The sequence below is a fragment of the Sceloporus undulatus genome, chromosome 3 (genome assembly GCF_019175285.1).
Source record: "Sceloporus undulatus isolate JIND9_A2432 ecotype Alabama chromosome 3, SceUnd_v1.1, whole genome shotgun sequence".
NCBI lineage: Eukaryota > Metazoa > Chordata > Lepidosauria > Squamata > Phrynosomatidae > Sceloporus > Sceloporus undulatus.
The window spans coordinates 274767817-274774647 of NC_056524.1; positions in this window are offsets into that span (position 1 = coordinate 274767817).

Below are 6831 nucleotides of genomic sequence, written 5' to 3' on the forward strand. Positions count from 1 at the left end.
ATGCCTCCAGTCTTCCCAATCCCCTCCAGTGCCCTCCAGTCTTCCCAATCCCCTCCCCATGCCTCCAGTCTTCCCCTCCCCTCCCATTGCCCTCCAGTCTTCTCAGTCTCCCCTTCCAGTGCCCTCCAGTCTTCCCAATCCCCTCCCATTGCCCTCCAGTCTTCCCATCCCCTCCCATTGTCCTCCAGTCTTCTCAGTCCCTCTTCCAGTGCCCTCCGTCTTCCCATCCCCCCCCATTGCCTCCGTCTTCCCAATCCCCCTCCCATTGCCCTCCAGTCTTCCCAATCCCCTCCATTGCCCTCCAGTCTTTCCCATCCCCCTCCCATGCCCTCCAGTCTTCTCAGTCTCCCCTCCCAGTGCCCTCCAGTCTTCCCAATCCTCCTCCCAGTGCCCTCCAGTCTTCTCAGTCCCCCTCCCATTGCCCTCCACTCAATTAGAACCCATTTTGGACACCACCCCCGGGGGGGGGGAGAGAGAGAGAGAGAGAGAGGCGCTTCTTTGAGCAGGCTCCCTTTTCAGGCATTTTCAAAAACAGCCTTCAAAGAAGGAGAGACCATCCCACTCCCAGGAGTCTGCTCCTCTCTCAAACAGTGGACCTGAATTACAGTTATTGCTATTATTTATTAGCCCTCGATCCTGTTTGCTGCCATCTGACTGATGTTGTGCTCCTCTGAAAAGCAAGTCCCTCTTGAATTGGGTAGGATTTACTCACGAGTAACAGAATGCATAGACTTGGAGGATCTGTGGACCCAGGTTAAGAAGCCCAGGTATATAGGATGGCATTGCCTCCGTATCCCACTCTATCCTATTCCTAGGCCAACATTGTAGGGTTTCCTTCCAGCCGGCTGGAGTCTACTAGAACATCCATGGGCCACTTCTCAAAGCTGGCGGCGTTCCTCTCTTGCCAATCCCAAAAATGTGGCTCTGCCCTTGCAGAATTGCTCCCTCCAAACGCAAACTGCCCAGCCTTGGGGAACCTCAGCCATTTGCTCCTTTGTCTTGACTTGTTGCCACTGGAAGCATCTGGAAGCAAGAGCAGCCAATGTTTTCTCGAAGGATGCTGCTGTTGAGGATCCCCATGATTTCTCAGAGGCGTTCTGCCTAGAGAGCCCTTGCTTCATAAGAGTCTGGCAATCAGAAACAGTAGGAGGCATGTGGGCTATCTGGTCCTGTGGATGCTGCTGGACTGCAGCTCCCATGGTCCCTTTGCTGGCTAGGACCAATGGGAGTGGCAACTCAACCACATCTGGAGCACAGATACCATTACCCGCAACACTGGGTTCCAGCACTGATGCCTAAACTTTGCTTGTTGTGGCACCAGAGCTCTCTGACAGAGGAGGCTAAATATCCCAGAAAACCACAAATCCCAGCATTCCATAGTGCTGAGCCATGATGGTAGTAAAGTGGTGTCAGAATGGATTGTTTCTGCAGTGCGGATGCAGCCTCTGATTCCAGCTCCCAGAAGCCCCAGAAAACTTAGCCAATGGTCAGGAATTCTGGGCGCTGAAGTCCAAAACATCTGGAGGAGCAACGTTTGGGAAGCACTTGCAGAAAAGGGCTGATGCTAAGCGAAAGCATCCTTTTGGGGAGGAGAGGAGCTCCTTTCTGTGTGCCTCTTGCTCTGGGGAGGCTGGGTTTTCTTCAAGCACAAGACCAAAGAGCAACTAGGGTTCGCCTTGCAAAGCTCTGTAACCGCCCTGCAATGTAAGAATGATAACTGCAGGGCTGATTTTCGTTATCCAGAATGAATGAATGGCAGGATCTAATGGAGGGCCTTGGTGATGAGGAGAGTGGGAGCAGCAACTGGTAGTAAATTCTCTTAGAATAAGACACAGAGCAGCTCAAGGGTGTGGCCTTGCATTCTCTGTTTATGGGAAGCAAACTGTATTTGTATTGCTTCGGGAGATTCCTTCTCGAAGACATTTTCCGACTCAGGCTGCTGCTGCTGAGCTGCAAGTATTAATGCAGTCTGACACCGCTTTAACTACCATGGCTCTGCTCAACTCCTGCCAACTCAGACTCATGATCTCTTTAATGGAGTCCATTATCCATCTTGCATGCGGCCTTCCTCTCTTCCGACTTCCCTCCACATTTCCCAGCATTATTGTCTTTTCCAATGAGTCTTGCCTTCATATGATCTGCCCAAAGTACGACAACTTGAGTTTTGTCATCTTGGCCTCCAGAGAGATTTCTGGCTTGATCTGCTCCAGGAGCCATTGGTTTCTCTTTTGGGTTGCTCTCCATGGGATCCTCAGCCCTCTTCTCCAGCTTCATCTCAAATGCACTGATTTTCTTCCTATCGTCTTTCCTAACTGTCCAGCTCTCACAACCGTAGATGGAAACAGGGAATGCAATGGCTTGCACAATTCTAACTTTTGAGCTCAGTTGTATATCCTTGCATTTTAGGATCTTCTTTAGTTATTTCATGGTCGCCATTCCCGTTCTTAACCTTCTTCCGATTTCCTGGCTGCCGTTTCCATTTCTATTAATGTTTGGTCTCCAGATGTGAGAATTCATACCTGAACACCTGAATATATGAATACTATATACAGTGGACCCTTGTTATCCGCTGGGGTTTGGTCCCAAGATCCCCTCTCCGTGGATCACAAAATCTGTGTATGCTCAAGTCCCATTAAATATAATGACATGGCAAAATGGTGTCCCTTATAAAAACTGGAAAGTCAAGGTTTGATATTTGGAATTTATACTTTTTTTAACATTTTCAAACGGTGAATGCTTGAATCTGTGTATAAAAAATCCATGTATAAGAAGGGCCGACTGTACCTGAATATATGACTACCTGAATATATAAATACCAGGTAAGAGACCAGGGTTCAAATCCTGGCTTGGCCATGAAAACCCACTGGCTGATCTTGGCTAAAGCACACACTCTCAGCCTCAGACGAAGACAATGGCAAACCTCCCCAGACTTAAAATCCCACCATAGGATTATCTCAGAGTCCCCAGAGAACAACAGCGCTCTGAGCCCATTTGGCGGCAGGCAGTTCGAGATGTTACTGCAAAACAATGGCTTTCCATTTTATACTCCATGCACACCTCAGAAATGTTACTGGCCACATTGGCTAAGGCATTCTGGGATTTTATTTTTAAACAGAGAAGTTTTCTAAGCTATGCCTTCAGGAGATCCTTTCCACATAGATCTATATGCCAAGAAAGCTACCTGTGTGTTCTAGGTAATCCTGAAGGACAGGTGGACCATGAGCTCTGCTCCGCTCTGGGCCCACAACATACTCCAACTCCCAGAATTCCACAGTCTTGAGCCAGGATGCTGAAGAGCAGTGCCAAACTGGGTTATTTCTCCAGTGTGGGTGCAGCTTAAGGAGCTCAAAGGTGCGGCAAGATCCCTTTTCAGACTGATTTTCCAGAACACAGCTATGTCTTTGAAATGCAGTCATCCTTCCACATTTGCGGCTTTGACTTTTGCAGATTTTATCATTTGCAGATTTGATTAATACGTTCTCTGTAGGAATCACTAGGTTCTCCGGAGAAATTCTGCGGGACGTTGACCACAGAGTTGTGCTGGAGGACCGAGAGAGTCCTAGAGAAAACACTTCTCTAGGCATTTATAATACCACCAGTTCACATTGGGAGTAAAAACGTGGTGTAACCATCACCTTATGTTTTTATTGTTGTGTGCCTTCAGTCGTCCAACTTTATGATCCTAAGGCAAGCCCTATCATGGGGTTTTCTGGCAGGTTTGTCCAGAAGGTTCCCTGCCATCCTCTAAGCCAAGAGTGTGACTGTCTAGGTGGACTGCTCTCTCTCAGAATTCTTCTAATGTTTAGGTGGAATCTCTTTTCCTGTGTTTGCACCAGTTCTCTGGACAAGAAAACGCTGCTCCAGCCTCAGTTTGACACCCCTCAAAATTCAGAAATGGCTCTCCCCCTCTTAACTTCTCCGGCTAACATTTGTTCTTGTGTGAGCCTTCAAGTTATTTCTTAGGACCAACCCACATGGGTTTTCTTGGCAAGTTCTTCAGAGGTCACATGGCCATCTTGAGGCGAGAGAGTGGACTCCAAGGCCACCCAGTGGGTTTACATGTCCGAGCTGGAATCTGAACCCTGGTCTCCAGATCATAGTCCATGCACAAACCACTATGCCATGCTGGCTTCCCTCACTACTTACTGCTTGGTTAATTTAATGTTCACAGTGAGGATCAGGCTGCATATTTGGCTCAGCTAAACATAGTACAGAGAAGGGTTGAAAGTTCATCTTGAAACCAAGTGTTTGTATACCTTCAGTCATTCCATGATGGCAACTGTCACTGTTTTTTCTTTGCAAGATTTGTTGGGGGGGGTGCCATGCCACCTCGGAGTGTGAGAGCTGACTTGCCAAATCACGCAAGGTTTTTATGCTGGGAGAGATCAAATCTTGGTATCAGTGTCCAGTCCAAATCGACCACTAAACATGAGGTAAAAGTTACGCTAAACATTGGAAGAAGATGGTTTTGAGTGCATACATCCTTCAACTGGGCTTCCTTCTGCGGTTGCAAGAGTGCGTGAGATACCGGCTTACCTTGCAGCCCACAGCATTAATATTTTAGACTGTGGGGTTTTTCAGATCCAGATGTTATGGCACACTTCCCTTTCTGGACCAGAGGAAAAGGCTCTTCATCCACTTGGAAGGAGACTTTAAGTTTGTACCCTCGGTCTTTTACAATCCAACTGTCCCATTTGGCAGGGGACATTGAACCGCCATCATACCACTTTTTCAATAGTTCCTCTCTCAACTTTCTCTTTATCTCTGCTTATCAGTTCTGCAATGATTTCAAAGTCAGAGTAGTTTTTTCCATGCATTTAATCATCGGGGGAAAGGAGCAGAAGGAGGGATCTGCCCTTCCCAGAGTGGGCTCAGGCAAAAGCAAAACCGCTGCAGCAATCTCTTTGCTTGTATGCCTTGGCCAGGCTCGGATTGGCTTGGCCCCATGCATCCCTGTTTATATCTGTGTAAATGCTGAAGGGTATACTTTAAGCTGAGTCTCTGGGCACATCATCACTCATCCTCTTGCTTGTGTTAATTCGTTCCGAGTGTGGAGTAAGGTGTCCATGGTGAAATGCGAGAGCGACCACTGCTTCTTCTCTGCCATTTGCACCTTCGCACCTCAGACCTTCTCCGCTGCTCCTGGCAACGAACGGTGCCTCCCATCTGCTCTTTGTCTTCTGCCTGAAATATCTCAGGCTGGGATGTGCAAAAAGATCAGCCCAGAAGGACAGAGAGAGAGAGAGCAGAGAAAGGTCCCTTCTTCCAATCCTGAATGGGCAGAATCCTATCCCAACCCAGAAGCTCATTCCTTCTGGGGAGCACCATTTTGAACCTTAAGTTTGGGCTGAGAGACGCCAGAATATGGATGAGCTGCCGCTTCTTTATAGAGGAATTTGGTGAGTGACAAATTTGAGTTCCTTCTGAATCATAGGAGTTTATCACACAGGACTGATCCCATGCAGAAACTGAATGTAAACAGAAGAAACCCAAAAGGCAGGTAGATTTTCAGATGACAGTTGGTTAACCAAACAGAAAGTGGACAAAACCTGCCACAAGCCAGTTGGTTTTCACAGATTTTCACATGACGAAGGGAACTGAGCCCTTGGCAAAATCATATCCATCCAATGCCCTTGTAATAGAAAGGTCTTTGCTATCTGTGAAAAGTCGAGGGGGGCACCATCTAATGTCCTGGAAGGAGTTCAGGAGCCAGGAGACTCCTACTTTGCGCCTGAATAGGGATGTCATGCTGAGAGGGAGGCAAGCTTGTTTTCTGCTGCCCAGAGACTAGAAACATGGAACAATGGATGCAACAAGATACAGGAAAGGAGGTTCCACTTTAACTTTCGGAGGACTTTCCTGAGAGTAAGGGGCTGTTTGACAGTGGAACACACTCCTCCTTGGAGATTTTTGGTGGAGTCTCTTCCTGGGAGGCTGTCTTAAGCAGAGGCTGATGTCATGTCAATGGGGATGCTTTGAGGGAGAGTCCTGCATGGCAGAAGAAGGGGCTGCACTGGACCAGGGCCTTCTGGGGTCTCTTCCTGCTCTATCTCGTATGCTATGATTAGCTATTTAGAATTCGCGCCAGAGTTTCCTCCTCCAGTACGCAACAAACTATAAATTCCAACAATTCTGTGGAGCAGTTAAAATGGTGGCAAGTGCCATAATGTGCAATGTGAAGGGGCCAGATGTCTTCCCTATTCTAACCCACAATTGGGCTGGAAGGCCCTTGGGCTCTCTTCCAACTCTTGGATTCTTGATTCTATGATGATGAAGAGCTGTAGTCCAGCACCTCTGCGGAGACACAGGATTGTGGAAGGGCTGGGAAGTGGAGACCAAGAAAAAGATGTGGGGGGAAAGGAGGCACTCGGCATCTCATCACAATTCACAAGGCAGGAGGAGAGAAGCCCTCTGAAAAGGCAGTGCACTCTCTTTCAACACCCAGTCGAGCCAGGAGCCTCAGCATCTCCCCTCTTCGGCTGGTTTTCAGGGAGGTCACACTGGAGGCTTTTGCACCCAGTTTCCTGCCTCCTGTAACCAACCCTTTGCCTTTCCACCCTCCTTCCTTCTCCAGGCCACCCTCTCTGCTACATCACAACACACAAACAACACAAACACACACAGAGAAGCGAAACAAAGCAGGAAGGCCTGCGCTTTGGCGATGCAGAGCAGCCAGGGATTGTGCGCCTAGGCAACGGAGGTGCAAAAGCCATTGAGGATGGGAGGGGGGGTGTGCCATGGAAACCAGGAAAGAGCCCGGTTTTTGGGCATCTGGCTTGGAGAGGAGAACAGGCTCCCTTTAACTCTCAACCCTCTCTGGCTGCCACCAGG